Below are 17,109 nucleotides of genomic sequence, written 5' to 3' on the forward strand. Positions count from 1 at the left end.
ATAATCTCAGGTGCACAATAACCAATTGTCCCCACACAGTCACCAGGAATCACTGCAGAGGTGTTACATGCGATGCCAAAGTCTATAAGTTTGACTCTGACTTGAGACTCACTGCGGTTCACAACCATGATGTTGACAGGTTTGAGGTCAGCATGCACTATTCCCACAGAACCCAGGTGGAATAGAGCATTTGCGAGCTGATTCAAAATTGGCCTGATTTCTCTCATTGGGAGACCTTGGTTATTCCGGTCCCCTATGTAGTCTGACAGGCTTTGGTCGAGGAGTTCGAAATTCAGGCAAATGCGCTCTCCATCGAGGAAATAGCCGTTCCATTCGACGATGTTGCACCTGTCTGGATCCAAGCGTCGTAGCTGCTCCAGGATGAAAATTTCCAGTTTTGCCTGGAGCAGAATTTCAGGGTCGCTCTTGTTGACTTTAACAGCAACAGTTTTGTTGTTTTTTGTATCGCGACATCTGGTTACAACACCAAAGCTTCCTTCTCCAAGGAAAGCCTCCACCATGTGGTGATCTCCCAAAATGGTCCCTTTAGATATTCCAAGCTCATCTGAGCCGAAGGCTGGGTTGGCTGACATGGTGTAATGTGTCTGTTTGCGCTGTGAATTGGTGAGAAACAAAACTGAACTTGTTTTGGTTTCTCTCGTAAATTGCTCTCAAATCTTCTCAAAAGGGTTTTAGTTGCTGCAGGTCAACGTCCGTTAAGCATAAAGTAACAGGTGAGCGCTTCTATTTATAGGTTTTGGATCAAAGCAAAGTTATGACGTCAGAAAGGATCAAAGCAAAGTTATCACGTCACAAGCGATCGAAGCGATTCTAATATGTGCGCATGCGCACATATGAGAAGCGATCGAAGGGATTCTAATATGTGCGCATGCGCACACACGTGCTTGTTTGTGTAATATTGTTCACACTAAACTTGACCCTAATCAATTTAATATCAGTCAATCAAAGAAAATGTTAGTTTTGGAAAATTTTAAAATGACATAACTGACAGTTAAAACATTTTTTGTTCATGTATTTGTATTTGTATTGTCTTCGGGGTTTTTTTTTGCATACCATGTCAAGCTTTTCTGTATATAGTCATGTCGTAGATTTCGGAGCAAACAAGAAATTGAATTGGATTTTAATATTGCAGTGCTTGGATTTCGGATTTGGTGCTTAAAACTTCTTGAAACTGTAACCGTATTTCATTCACCACAAAGAACTATCTGATTGAATAGTTTTCTTATCAGATAGAGAAATAAAACGAGTCGCAAAGTCTAAAAGCAACATTTGTCTGCCTGGGCTGTACCTCTGCACGTTAGTCTGTTTCAATGTGTGACCCCCCACCCCCTCCCTGATCAGTCGGGGGTGAGTGCGCTAATGTGCCTGGAGGCCGTTTTAATGAGTGTTTGCTGGAAAACGAAAAATACAAGAAGGATTTGTACGTTTTCACAACGGGGGAGTTTGCGTAAGTACTAGTAAATAATTTTCTCGAGTGTGTACGTTACACATGTTATTTGTTTAAAATTGGTATTATTATTTTGCTAGCTAGCAAACTCGCGGGATAAAGGATTGAAGTGCACTCAGTGCGATACAATACGGTGGCGCTATTCTAACAGTTAGTTATTGCAGGGTAACTTGTAGAATATGCTGTGAATTGAACCAAGATTACACAGCAGTAGCAGTAATACGAGTTACTTCCCTCAAGTGAAAGCGTTAAACGTTAGCCCGATGCTTAACTAGCCAACGTCAGGCTTTCTGATTGAAGGCTAAAAGCGACGTTGTCACCAAGTAAACAGAATATTGATGATATTTTTGTGTATCGCTGCAGCCTTTTCAAGTATTAACCTGGTGTCTTTGGGAACAGCTTAGGGGGAAATGACGGTAATATGACTGAACCATATGGGAAGAAAGAATAGGCACTTTTTTGTGCTAGCGAAGTTTCCTCGCTTTCATTCAAAATCTGTTTATCATTAAACAATTGAAACATAATGGCTTCGAGCTGACATTGAGGCCTGTGGGGCACTATCAGCCACTGAGACAGTAGACAAGTGACTATTTCACACTTTAAGGCTGCCTGTTTATTTAAGGGAGATGAACAGTACATTCTAACTGTACATAATAATATCAATGATGATAGATTAAATAAATGGGTTTTTGAAAGACGCTTGTGCATTTTTAAAGTCTAAAGTGTTGAATTGATCTGAGTATGTCATGTGTTCAAAGCCTCTCCCAGTCAGTGCTGTTCTCTATGCCTGTCTTACTCTACATGATGTTATTAGCACAAACACTTTAAAGGTGATAATTAGGTCTACAACAATAACACAGACTGCAATGTAGTTAAGCGTCTTACAGTTAGTTTTGAATGAATGAACTTAAAAAACAACACAAGCAAAGATCTGTCTCCTCCTGTTTTTTGTGTCACATAAGAAAGAAGCATCAATATCTGATGAGAAGACTTATTCATTTGGCCTTTCACGTGGTCTTACTCAGGTGATGCGAAGTGAAATATGCATCCTTTTTATGGTAATGTGCTGGAAAATGTTGAAAATGGACATTAAACGTGCTTACAAAGTGCTTGAATTTGACCCTGAAAGGTGTATGAAGCCAGAAAAAGTCACACTTGGAGTAAAAACCTCTCATAGCAAGTTAATCATATTCAATTGATTTGATGCTTTCAGCACAAAATTTAGCCACACAGTCAGGACAGCGTCTGATTTACCTTCATCGGTAAACGTGTTTATGCAGTACATAGTAACAGTGTGGCTGAGTCCTCTGGTTCAAATCAGTTCCAGTACATTTGGAGATGTAAGTCTTAACCTTTCACATGCATCGGGAAGGAAAAAACATTTAATCTGCACAGTACTGCCGAAGTGCATCGATACATTGTGAAGTGCACATTTGCATTTGTCATACAGTACCGAGCAAAAGTCTTGAACCACCCCCTTATTTTTTCGTGTTTTGCCAGGTCAGTCTGTGTTAACGGTGTTATTAACTGCATTCTTCAACTAAAGAAGTGAGAACAAATGATGTGGGCTTTTGTTTTTTTGCAATCGGCTGCAAGTAAATGTGTACAGATACAATTTAAAATTGGTTCTTTGTTAAGTTTTCTGGTCCTTTCCGTGACTTAGGTGTCTGTTTATGTTTGAATGTTTCAGAGATTAGTGTGAAGGGTCTTAACAGACAAAAAGTGGTCAAATACAAGCCCTGGATTAAAAATCAGAAACACTTTAAAAAGCCTGGAGAGCTATTCCTTAATACCACTTTAAAGATTACAGGGAAGTCCGGATCCCTGGAAGCAAATGAGGGATGGCTCAAGACTTTTGCACAGTGCTGTACATGTCATGTTCCCTGTTTTATAGCTCAGCTCAAACTGACACGTTCTCACTAACTGCTTCTCATTTTCTCCACAGTAAACTTTGACCACTTCCAGATACTGCGGGCCATCGGGAAAGGAAGCTTTGGAAAGGTAATGCAGCCTCCATTTTTCACGCCACTTGTATATTGTTTGCCCTTAATTACCCACCACGGTCGTCATCTCTAAAGAATCAGTGCAAGCGAAGCGAAATGTGCTGGGATTACACTTTAGTTCTCGTGTGCTGCTGTTATTTAATAACAGTTATAAATGCAGCTGATGTAATTATTTCTATAAAGTCAGTTAGAGGAGAGCCGATTTCTATTTCATCTCACTCAATCTAGGTGGGAATTTTGACCCCACGTCTCAATTTAATTACACAGCAGCAAAATTCTGCGGCTCTATTTGTCATCGCGCTCAACGGTTGGGCTGAAGGCAGGAGGAGAACTTAGTGTGTGTGTGATACACAATTGGGGCTGCAGAGATTGGAATAGTTTACCTTCATTTTAAATATCACTGCCCTGTGCACATTGTCGGCTTTAAAATTCAAACTTAAAGAGTTTGTAAGTAAACTGGCTGAGATGAGACAGACGATGCACCGGGTCCTCGTCTGAGTGCTGGCTTTCAGTTGTGCTGTTTCTCTTGCCCAGCCATGCACACACAGACACTGTGCTACACTTACACAGTGAGACAGATGCTCACAGAGACGTCCAGATACATTTTGTCCTTGCTGGAGGTCATCTTGTGTTTTTTGGCCCACTGTGGCCTCACACCGAGCTCCTGCTGTTTTTTGAACACTTTAACAGCACCAGTCTTTAGCTTCCTGTTGAACACACTTAAGTGGGGGAGGTGTTATTATTAGTGGTAAATGATTTGTGTATTTGTTGGATGCACCTCAGAGCAACAGGAAACATGACACGACACGCTCCAGTAACCTGCAGTCTTTACAGTGAGGACACACAAACATTAACCCTCTGCTCCTTACAGAAACTCTCTAAATCCTGTAAGTTTCTTGACTGCCACTTGGAAAGTTGAAACTTCAGCTCCCTCCACAGATTTTCTACAGTACTGATGTCTGGAGACTGACTAGACCACTCCGTGATCTTATAGCACTTCTCCATTAGTACATACTCAGATCAGCTTGCTGTGACTCATTTTCCATTACAATCAAGTACCACCTAATGTGCGTGGGGTCATTACAGCAAAGCGGCCCGATGTCCATGTTGTCATTTATGAGCAACACGAATGCCACAACAAAGGAAGACGTCGCAGCGATGATGTATCTGTGGCTTTTTGTCACACTTGGAAACCACGGTGTTGTGCAGCTATTTGCCTTGTTGCAGGGTTTTAAAAAAACTGCAGTTTTGATTTTAGTGAAAGACACCGTCTCATGACTCATTGAGTGCCGCGACTGAGAAGCCAATCCGTGGCCTGCAGTCTGACGATGTCACATTTCCTGACTGCTTGGAACCCCGACTAAGTCGTCCTGTAGCCCACATCATAATGTTTCCATCTCTCTGCTTGACTGCAGGGATGCTATTTTTTGCATCACACTCCTATTTCAAAAGGTCAGTTAAAGCCACATAATTTCGTTTCATCTCCCCACAGCACTTTCTCCAAAGTCTTCCCTGAATCATTTAGATGTTCACTGGCACTTGAGATGGGCCTATACATGTTTCTCCTTGAACAGGTAGCTACCCTATGTTAGCCTAGCTTTCTATCACTGATGCTCTGTGTGTATGCTGCTGCCTCTCGTCTCGTGTTACTTAAAAAATTAACCCCACAGCTTCAATAACCGTATCTAAAAATCTCTCAGTGAAAGTTACGGTTGAAGGTTTGGAAACATTTTGGGGTAGCCAGTGTTAAATAGAGACAGGGCCACATTCTTTATCTAGTCATTGTAATGAAAGAAGCACATTAAAAACTATATGAGAGTTTGCTTTTAACAAGCATGTAATGACTCTACTTAAAAACTGAAAGTAGCATTTTGTGGATGTTTTCCCTGCTGCCCGATCCCATCAGTCTCTTAAAGCATCATTTTTTATGCGCCCTGGTGTGACAGAGGTTTCATGGCGCTACAGGTTACCTGAGCACATCAGGTATATTACGGTTGAAAACAAGTGCCCGGCCTTCCAGTGGGTGTTCAACCCCTCGTGCACAGCTCAGGAGTCTAAACGACCCAGCAGTTATGGACATGTGTGTTTTTGGTGTGCTGTCCCTCCTTCTCCCTGCTTGCAGGTGTGTGTGTGTGTGTGTGTGTGTGTGTGTGTGTGTGTGTGTGTGTGTGGATGCCGGCGTTTCTGAGAGCACCTGTTTACAGGCACCTTCAGGCCTGGTGGGTGTGGCCCTGCCAGGTGGTTGGCCACACCTGAAGACCATCACACAGCTGATCAAGCCTTGTCGGAGGAGCTACTTAAGAATGCGGTGGCGCTCTCTCTGACGCTGGATCATTGCGTGACTTCACGTTAGTCTCTCGGCCAGTCAGTACGGATAGTCTGCCGCATTGTATGTGTCTTACGGCTGCCTGTTTGTTATCTCCCCAGGAGAAGCGTGGAGACGAGAGGGCAGCGAGCACGGGGTGCTCAGACACTGAGGAGCGGAGACAAGGAACACTAGCAGTGGGAAGAGGACATTTCACGGGAGTCGGGAACGCACTGCGGATTTATTGTTATTTTCCATTCACTGTAAATAAACGCACTGCTTGCATTCAGAGCTCCGTGCCTGGCTCCTCCTTCCTCACATCCCCACGGTTGACGCTGGCCAACCGTGACAAATAGCTGTTCTTAGATTCATTATTAGTTCAACATTGACAAATAGTAGTTGACTAATATCAGGAGCCAAAAAGAAAACAAAAAACAAACTAAATAAATATTTCAGACGCTGAAAATAAATTATTACGGTCGTTTAAATTTGCTGTCAGCAAGTTAGGTCTAATACATGTAGTCAATCTAATGAATCAATATTACATGTAAAAAGTACAGAACTGAAAATAAAACTAAAATATAACGGTAAATGAACTGGTTCTTGTATAAAACCTTTCTACTCTCTACAACTTGCCTCATTCATGCACTCACTTTTTTCTATGCTTTTTCTCTGTAAGTGCTTTCTATCTAACATTAATACGCATTCATCCTCCCGATGGATGCATCGGAGAGCAACTTGGGGTTAGCATCTTGCCCAAGGATATTTGGCATGCAGGCTGGAGCAGAGGGGCATTGAACCAGCAACTTTCTGATTAGTAGGTTTCCTGCTCTACCTGAGCTACAGACACCCCAATTTGTGGTGCTCTGGAAACAACACGTTCTCATCCCAACAGGTAACGATGCTATGTGACAAATCATTGGTATGTGTAAATGTGTTTTTTATTCTGATCATGAATCGCTTTGTAAAACAAGACCTGATAGGGTTAAGGTTAAAGTTATGGTTAGAGTTAATGTTAGGGATAGGGCTGGAATGGACGGCTGGAGCCTCTCCTCCAAGTGTGTGTTACTGCCGCGATCAGCATTCTGTTGTATGCTTTTCTCTGTAAGCGCTTCGAGCCTGTACTTTTTTGCTTTAGCTGAGTAATGAAGTTGAATCAGTACTTTAACTTTCACTGGAACAATAGTATTTTTACTTCTACTTAAGAATGTCTGATCTTTTGCCAACTCTGGCTGTCTCTCAGTCTTGGAATACCCACTTGTTGTCCAGCGGTGTCCTGGGAATATGGGAACTAGACAGACTGGGGAAACAATGGGAGGAGACACAAAGGTGGAATCACTTTTACCATCTTTGATGTATTTGCTGGTCGTCTTATTTCTTCTATTTTGCAAGCACAGTGTTGCAATCATTGTCTTTGTGGTACAATGACACAGGTAGAATGCAGGTGTTTTCATGTAACACGATGCCAGAAAGATGAGTAATGTGTTTTGAAGAGAAGATAAAACATCATGTTTGAACAAAGATAAGCAGCAGACACGTCTGTGTGTGAGTTATTCAGGTTCAGTAAGAAGGTAATATGTCTGCAGAATTTGTAATTCTTATCAAGATATTGCTTGTACAATAAATAAAATCCCTTTAACTTCTTCTTCTGGAGAGTGTCTTTATATATTTAGTCATTTTGGGGCGATCCTTTATTTAGTACTAACTCTAGTCGGGGATATATATCAGAGTTTACTTTCAGATATGAGCATTGTGTTTCCTGTGGATGAATGAATGAATTATTTATTTATGTATTTTTTGAAAGACTGGCTCATGTAAAATCTCTGAAAGTATGACACAGCTCTCCTGTTACACTTTATGGACTCCTGAGCTTCACCATGAGGGCCTGTCTTTATTCACTGAAATCCACTTTTATAATGAATTCACAGTAATCACTGACACCTTCAGAGCATTACATTCATTAAAGACGTCTTCTACACCTACTCTTCCAGACGACCGACACATACTTCAACCACTGCAGGTTAACCAGCCACTCATCAGTAAAGCAAAAACTAAATGTAAATGTCCTCATGTGGAAAAGACTGAAACACAACTCCCACATATCACTAATGTAACAGATCCATTTAGGGAGAGTGAGAACACTAGGCTGGATGTGTTTTAATGCAGGAACATTCATCATGTCTTGAGTTCAACAAATCATTTACATTGAATATGTGAGCTGGATGGTTACACGATACAATGTGATTGTCAACAATAACTGCAATGAACGCTGGTTTGAGGGCGGAGTCAAGGAGGCCATTTACGTGAAAAGGGAAAGACCCTCTCTGAATCAAGGAGGGGGCCTAAGGGTACATCTGTCACCATCTTACAATGCTGTGATTGCAGCCGTTCTCCAACTCTCTGTGAATGGTACTCAAGACCATTGATCAGTGGTTGTTGATCAATGGTCATGAGAATTTGCATAATCATGATTAAGGAACTGACCTCCCAGCCCATTGTTCCTTCAGTCGGCTGGTTTCTCTGACTGAAAACGCTACGTCCAGAAGAACAGGATCAACTTTTGGAGATTTACTTCCCTGGATGATTGAGCACGCATCAAGACCTTTAATCAGGCCAACAAATATCTTGTACTCAATTTTAGCAGCTGCCATTGTGACACTGATGATAAAACTTGTGTAAAAGTGCGAAGCTGTAAAAAAGTAATTATAAAAAAGCATTTTTGTAGCTGAATGTTACTGGATAGCTGTTTCATCTGTAACACATCAAAATAACCTGCTAAGGTTTAATAGGCTATAAGGAACACACTCACTTCCTGAGCCCTGGGCAATAAGAGACGTTTTGTGTTTTATAATTTATTGATATGTTTGATCCTTTCTGACCTGCGTTAACCCCTGGAGGGTCTTGGGTCGATTTGTGGCTATTTTTCGGCTATTTTCAAATTTTGATTACCTGCCATTTGCACAGTGTTGAATGGAATATAGCGAAAGTCTGCAAAAAAAAAAGTTTGGTCACATTTACTGTTAAAATTTCAGTATGACTTCCGGAAATTAGCTTCAGGGGCTAAGCTAGCGATAAACTTACGCTATTGATCCTAGGGTCGATTTGTGCCCCATTGAAACGCATTATAAACGCTATTTTTCACGGCAAAAAAAATACGGTCAAATCGATCTCGATCGGTAATGCTTCCGCTTCCGCTTGCAGTACTGGCCTTGGAGTTGTAATTTTTTTATTTGTCCACCGGGTGGCGCCCTTGCTCCACATTTGACCCGGGGCTGGAAAACAGCGGGCTGCTTAAAGAGACCTGCGGGAAATGACGCCTCTTTTCCGGCGTGCTGCCGCGGTTTCGCCCGCTGATCGTGCGGGACAATTTTCGGCCCCAGGACCGTTTGAGGTTGGATTTTTTTTTTTAAATCAACAGGAAATGACGTATTTGTTGTGACGTGGTACCGGATGTGTGTGTTGGAAAAAGGGGTCCGACGCAACATGCCCCGGTCATCGTCGCGAGTCAACCCGGGAGCATGCACCGATTCCGGGCTAGAGGAGGAGCATTTGCCGCCTGGAGACTATTTTCTGGTCCTGAAAAAAAAAATAAAAGGCGATCGAAATGACTGTTTGTGCCAATCTTTAGTCCATCTAAAGGCCTAATTATAATAACAATCAAATATTACTTCAAATGTTTTTTTGGGAAAATATTTAGTTTTTTCGTTTTTTTTTTCGTTTTTTTGTAATTTAAAGGGTTAAAACAACGAAAATATAATTAAAACTTTATATGAATATTTCAGGGAGAAGTAGTTTTAAAAGACTGACCAATTTAAAGTGAAAAAAAAAATTAATATTTAATATTTTTATTGCACTTTTTGGGCGTGGTCGATAGTGTGCATTTTATGAAATGCGCTCCTGGAAAAAAAATAAAAGGCGATCGAAATGACTCTTGGTGCCAATCTTTAGTCCATCCAAAGGCCTAATTATAATAACAATTGAATATTACCTCAAATGTTTTTTTTGGAAAATATTCAAGTTTTTTGTTTTTTGGGGCAAAAAAAGCAGTGCGCTCATGTGACGAAACCGGGATATAAAGGGTTAAAATCCGCGAAATGTAATTAAAACTTGACATGAATATTTCAAGGAGAAGTAGGTCTAAAAGATTGGCTAATTTAAAGTGGAAAAAAATATTAATATATAAATTTTTTATAGTGCTTTTTTGGGCGTGGTCGATTTGTGGCTCTAAGACCAATAGTGTATGCATTTTTCTAGGACCCTCTTAATGAAGCAGTCATTAGAGCACCATGTCCGCTATAATAGTTCTGTAGTTTGATGCTTGAGTCGTTGCAGACTTGTTGAAACTCCTTCACCCGTCAAAGCAGCGTCTTTGTTATTGGAGTCCAGCAGATGGCAGTGTTTCACTGTCTGACGGCTGTCTGAAGCTTCAGCTGGTTTATCCGTTTGCTATGTTTGCCATGTTACAGTGGGGAGGAAAAACTCCTTTTTGACAGGAATATCTAGACATGAGTGATTACTGCAGTGGGGCACTATCTGTGCTATCTATAAGAAATGTTAGCAACAATAAAACTCTGAGGATCAGGGCTCCATTTCACTCCAGTGTTCAGTGGCATTTTAAAAGAGTGAATACCGACGCTGAATGTCTTTGTAAAGCAAAAGCACTTTGTTAGCCTTTACAGAGCAAAGCTATGGATCAATGTGCAGTGAAGAAAAATCCAGGTGGCCAGTCTGTCCTTTCCTAACCAATCACAGAGCTCCTTACATTGTTGCGCTGGAGAATAACTAAATATAATATAAAGATGATATTGAAAATAATCTTTTGTAGAGTCACTACTTAGTGGGCAGAGGACAGTTATCACTTTGCTGGATGCTTTAAAGTCGCATGTTCTGTATTTGCAGATTAACAGGATATTAACAGATTAACAGCTTTCATTAGACTTCATATGATAATCAACAGTGAAGTGTTTCTCTTTCAGTGTTTATTCTTGCTCATTGAATGATCTCTGTTCAGATAATATGCTGCACTCATCTCATGTTTCTTTAAATACGGCATCACTTGTCCAGCTGTCAAACTCTGAAAGAGTTACAGTTTCACCACTGAGCACTTTGAATGGTTATTCTTTTATTTAAAAGCACTTATTCTAGCTGCATCATCAATACGACAAAAACTGTGACTTCAACAAAAATTTATCTAAACATATTTAGGGGGAAATGTTCCTACACCCCTCATGTAAACGTTACACCTCCAAAAGGGAGAAATAATCAGAATAAGGCGTAATCATTGTCTTGATAATAATGACCATGAAAATGAAACTAGGCCTACCTTTAGTTCAGCACACTCAGTGTTGCATAAAGACATGCGAACATGCCATCATCCATTCTGGAGCCTACTTTTAAAAAGAGCGAGCTGTTTATTCTGGCTGAGTAGCAAACAGAACCAACCATGACAACCTAAACTGGGAAAACACTCGGAAACCTTGAACACTGGGAATATGGAGACACAGGGGGTAGGTGAACAGACACTCTGACAAAGGACAGAGGAAAACAGATACAGTATATACACTGAGGGGTGATCCGGGAGTGGACAAACATGGGAACACAGACTAGGATTATCAAAATAAGACAAGAAGTAGCACGAACACAGAGACTGAGATAAGGACACATGAGCTTGACACTAGGATGGAAATAAACAAACATGGGAACACACGACGGACTGAGGAGACAAGGACAACACACAAAGAGAGGGACACTGGAAACAGGTAAAGGAGACAAAACCCAGAGACAGCACTAAGACACAAAGAGAGGGAGACACAAGACGGGCTGGGGACACTAAGGGGACGCTGAGGACAGAACACAGAGACAAACTCTATGACAGACGTTACGTGACAACAAGACTGACATCCACAGGAGACACAGAAAAAACAATAATCAGAAAATTCACGAATGCAGGAAAAGTAAACTAGGAAACTTCAGTCAGTATAAGAACACAACAATAATGATGAAGCAACATTCAAAAGTCCACCAACACAAAACTGAGACAAAGACCCAGAACCATGACACACAGACACTGACAGTGTTCTTGTTAATGCTCTGCCTCCTCTGGATCTTATTTAGTTAGCTAAAGTGGACTGCAGTCTTTCATTTATTGATATCATTAATAGTTTACCCATATTAGACTCTTTAGTCCACCTGAATCAAACATAACAACATGTTACAAGCTGTTTTGCTGCTCCCAGTGTCTCAGATCTCATGCAAGCAAGTGGCTGGCTCAGTGAATGTTAATTTAGCACATGATATATCTCTGTTCAGATATTATGTTGTACTCATTTTTTCCTTTATTCAAATAAGAGCAGTTATTGTTCATTTAATCAAACGCTGCTCAATCATCCATGTAACGAAAACTTTGATTCTCTTCATCTGGATGTAACGTTTTCAGAATCAACATTTTGGGATCTGCAAAGCAGTTTCAGCTCAGAGCACCGTTCATGTTCACTTTTGCACCACTTATTGAAGCTGCATCATCATTTCCATCGAAGCTGTGTGTTGACACAGCTTCTTCTGTCATTGCATCCTCTTGTTTTTTTCTTGCTCTTGGCCTTTGTCTTTGAGCCAGAGAGATGGAGGTCCATGGCGTCATGTAAAACTACTTTGAAATTCTGACCATTTGATAATAAATTGTGAAAATGTATAATTTGAACATATTTGTTTTCACTCAGCACTACAAGCTGTATGTTCTTGCTTTTGAGCCCCGCACTCCCTCCTTTTTCCAATTCGTTTACTTCTCATTAGCACTCAGGGATCTGCACAGCTTAGGAGTCACTGGCTGTCCCCTCTGTGACCTTCCCCAAACTGCAGCTTAAATTCATGCTCAAGCCATCTGCCATTATCTACTAAAAATGCTATCAAACCTAAAAAGAGGATGTGGTCTAAGCTGGTGAAATTGCATTATACACCGCTTTGAGGCAACTGTAGATAATTCATTTATCATTATTCAACATTGACAAATAGTAGTTGACTAATATCAGGAGCCAAAAGGAAACAAAAAAAACAACAACCCCAAACTAAACTAATATTTCAGATGCCGGAAAGAAATGATTACAGTTGTTCAAATTTGCTGTCACCGAGTTAGGTGTGATACATGTACATCAATCTTACATGTAAAAAGTAGAAAACTGAAAATAAATCTGAAATATAAAAATGAACTGGTTCTTATATAAAACCTTTCTACTCTCTACAACTTGCCTCATTCACCCAATCACTTCTTTTTTCTCTCTGTAAGTGCTTTCTATCTAACATTAATACACATTCATCCTCCCGATGGATGCATCGGAGAGCAACTTGGGGTTAGCATCTTGCCCAAGGATATTTGGCATGCAGGCTGGAGCAGAGGGGGATTGAACCAGCAACTTTCTGATTAGTAGGTTTCCTACCTGAGCTACAGACACCCCAATTTGTGGTGCTTTGGAAACAACACGTTCTCATCCCAACAGGTAACGATGCTATGTGACAAATCATCAGTATGCGTTTGGAGGCATGAGAGCCGTTTGGAATGAATCTATACATGTAAATGTGCTTTTTGTTCTGATCATGAATCGCTTTGAAAAACACTACCTGATAGGGTTAAGGTTAAAGTTATGGATAGAGTTAATGTTAGGAGCCTCTGCTCCAAGTGTGTGTTACTGCTGCGAGCAGCGTTCGGTTGTTTTCAAATGGGAATCTGGAGCATCTCATAAGGATGCGGAAAGATACCTTTCACGTTACTATGAGATGCCTCAGGCCATGACAAACTGTTGGTATGTTATAAGAACTGAGGGCAGCTGTATTTGGGCCTTTATTGGCTACAGAGATTCATTAGAGGTAAGGGTAAGGAAATGTGGCTTCCAGTAATTGTCCTGAACATACACCTGAGAAAACTTCAAAATCAGAAAAAAAAGCATCAAAGTAATCTTAAAATGTGTAATGTGCTTGTTACTCTGCTACAACTGGGATCATGTACCGCATAAAAAGACTAGATAGTCTATGTGATGTGGATGCTAGAGCGAAAGCCATGGTTGATATTTGACCTTGTAGTATTTTATAGTTTCCTTCCTGGAGCCAAATAGAGAAACAAATGAAGGCCCCAATTGCAAGAAGATGCTAGCATAAAACAAGCAATATAAAGACAACATATTCTGATCAAATAGCGCTGCAGTCATTGTCTTCATACTGGTAGTGATGATGCATTTCTGATAAATGCCTGTAAAAGAAAGACTAACCATATATGGTGCTCAGTGGTGAAACTGCTTTGTAAGTTCCTTACAAACCATTTTATACTGATTAAAAAACCAGAAATGAGAACGCTATATCTGAGCAGAGATAAGCAACAGACAGCTGTGAAAGTAAGATATTCAAATTCACTGAGCCAAAGACGCAGCTACAGAACTCATGACTCAAGAGTTTGCAAAATATATCCTTTCAAGAAACAAAGTTAAAAATGAGCTTATTGTTCATTATGATAGCGAGCGATATTCCACAGGGCATTGACAGATCCAAACCACTTCACACTTCACACACTTTAGAATTAATCCTGAACAGCTCACCACAACATTGTTTTCTCCACGGGATCTGCACACAGGAAAATAAATAATGATGGGACATACTGAACATTTGTGGAGAAATCCAGTACGTTTTTTATGAAGCACGTATCAAGGCTTGCTTATTTAAGAGTGAGTAATGTCTCTGATAAGAAAATTATTAGAGTCTTGCTGTTTCAGAAAGTGGTTTGAGTGCTGGTGTGATTAATGACCATATACAGTGGTCCCTGGTTTATCGCAGGAGTCACTGATAGATGAAATCCATGAAGTAGCCAACTTTATTTTTTACAATTATTATAGATGTTTTAAGGCTGTAAAACCCCTCACTACACACTTTATACACTTTTCCCAGGCAGGCATGAACATTTTCACACTTTTCTCTCTTGTTTGAACACTCTCAAAGTCTTGTAGAAAAATAAGTCCAGTGTTATAGAAGGAAACCAAAGGCACCCGCCGGTGACGATGTTTTGTCGACATTGTTGTGTTTGTTGGGGAGAAAACTTACAAACATACAGTACAGCACGTCAGAGTCACACTGCTAGCGATCGAAGCTTTATGTAAATTTGACCAGCTGAACGCATTCTGTACTGTACAGGAGACACAACACGAGATTGATTGACAATGGTCTAATTGTCTACAGCCAGTCAGGACGCAGAATACAATGCACTTAAAAAAATAAATAAAAAATGCAACAAAAAAGAAAAAATCAGCGAAACAGTGAGGGACCACTGTATGTGCTATTGGATCCCTGCAAAATTCTTCTGCTCATGTTGGAGATTCACCTTTTTCACCTCTTTTTGTGTGTGTGTCAAGCAACTGGGGTACAACAACACCTAATCTATATAATCTAAGCAGAGGTGCATCTATCCAAATCTTTACAGGCTTTCTGTGGGATACCCTTAAACCCCTGCCTACTTAGTACCACGTGAAAGGGTTTTTCTCCAGAGATGGAGAGGTTATTACCAAAAAGAGAAACTGGCTGAGCCAAGGCACAGCGGAAAAAATATTATTTTTAATTAAACTTTATTTTTATAGAACCAAATCACAAATGTGCTTTATATTGTACGATAAAACCCTACTACAAGGACAACAGAAGACCCAACAATTATATGAACCCCTATGAGCAAGTAGGGTGACACACAAGCAGGTAGGGATGGCATTCTCACTTATCAATATGATTCTCTTATTGATTCTTATTGGGTTGTAACTGGCTCCACGTTGAGATCTACAACCATCTCTAAGCAGCATATTAAAGGCATTACATTCATGCAGATGAATTGCATGCTGTGGGTCAAATGTTTGTGCATGTTGGAGGCATCGCCCGTTCTTATAGAGTTCAATACTGGGGAAACATGAACCTAGTCAAAAAAGTAATGCATTACACAGAACAGTGTTCTTAAAAGTATTGCAATGCATTATTTACTCATTACATCTGTCATTTTTTACAGTGTGGTATGTTGGAGCAGCAGTTTATCGGCAGCTGAGAGGAAGAGGTTGGATAAACTCATCAGGAAGGCCAGCTCTGTTCTGGGATGCACCCTGGACCCAGTGCAGGTGGTGGGAGACAGAAGGACTCTGGCCAAAATAACATCTCTGATGGACAGAGTCTCCCACCCCATGCATGTAGATGTTGCTGAACTGCAGAGCTCCTTCAGTGAGAGACTGCTGCATCCTAGATGCATGAAGGAGCGTTTCCGCAGGTCCTTCCTCCCTGCAGCTGTCAGACTGTACAATCAGAACTGCTCCCAACAAACATAGATGTTTACATCAATGCTGTAACTGCAATAAGTTAGTTAATTAACCAATTCGCACTACAACCTGGTTTGCCTCTTACCTGTAATTATTTTTATTTAATTTAATAACTGTACAGTACTCTCTGTTTATAGTAACCATTGTCCTTAATGTAAATATGTAAGAAAAATTGTGTATGTTTCTGTTCTGTGTCCTGTGTCCTGTTTGTTTGTATGTTTGTCTTTTTGGCTGCTGTTACAACCAAATTTCCCCTTGTGGGACAATTAAAGGATTATTCTATTTTATTCTACTTTTGTGTTACTCTGTAAAATAGCTGAAACACATTGTCACATTATAACCAGTAACAGTATAAACCTTAGGAAACAGTCCCACACACCAACACAAATCCCGGTCCTAATGAGGACACACATATGAACTTTCTCTTAGTATTCAGGTATGAACACAATGTAACAATGAAAGCCATGCAGCCTTTAAAGCGATCGCCACAGTGATTCTACTTTGGAAACACGAACAGGTAGAAATGGAGGCGTCAAGCCTGATCGTTCAACCTGATTGTTTGGCCTGCAAATATGCAAGAAAACTTTTTTTTTTGTAAAACAGTAGAAAAGCCAGCTATGAGTCACAAACTACATTTGCGTGATGCTGTGGTCATGTTGCATTAAGTTTCTGAAACACAAACAGAGAAGTGGTACATTTTCTTAGAACTGGTGCACTGGTGATGCGGGTGATAATTTAAATGATTACATAAGGCGGTGCTGCTGAAATGTATAAAAATCAAAGTGGCAAGAACCAAGTGTTCTTTGTTCCAGTTTGACTGACTTGAACGTAACAGCGTGTCTCAGCTACACTCTGCTCATCTCGAGTCTTCGCTCCTCATTTGGTAAGAATGTTTTGTTTGTGCAATAAAAATATTTAATTCTCAACAGGCTCATGTTCTACACCTCCAAGGAAGTATAACAACCCTCGCTCCTGCCACACTTTACCTACTTTTACAATCCAGACACGGGC

General features: G+C 40.5%; 1 long non-coding RNA gene across 1 annotated transcript; it reads left to right on the forward strand.

Annotated features, from left to right (window-relative positions):
• Positions 1-1,007: 1,007 nt before the first annotated feature.
• Positions 1,008-6,630, forward strand: LOC143415110 (uncharacterized). The gene is made up of 3 exons (XR_013095721.1): positions 1,008-1,468; positions 3,414-3,469; positions 5,594-6,630. It is a non-coding gene; the product is annotated as an uncharacterized LOC143415110 (long non-coding RNA).
• The last annotated feature ends 10,479 nt before the right edge of the window (positions 6,631-17,109 follow it).

The sequence above is a fragment of the Maylandia zebra genome, linkage group LG23 (assembly GCF_041146795.1).
Source record: "Maylandia zebra isolate NMK-2024a linkage group LG23, Mzebra_GT3a, whole genome shotgun sequence".
NCBI classification, from domain to species: Eukaryota; Metazoa; Chordata; class Actinopteri; order Cichliformes; family Cichlidae; genus Maylandia; species Maylandia zebra.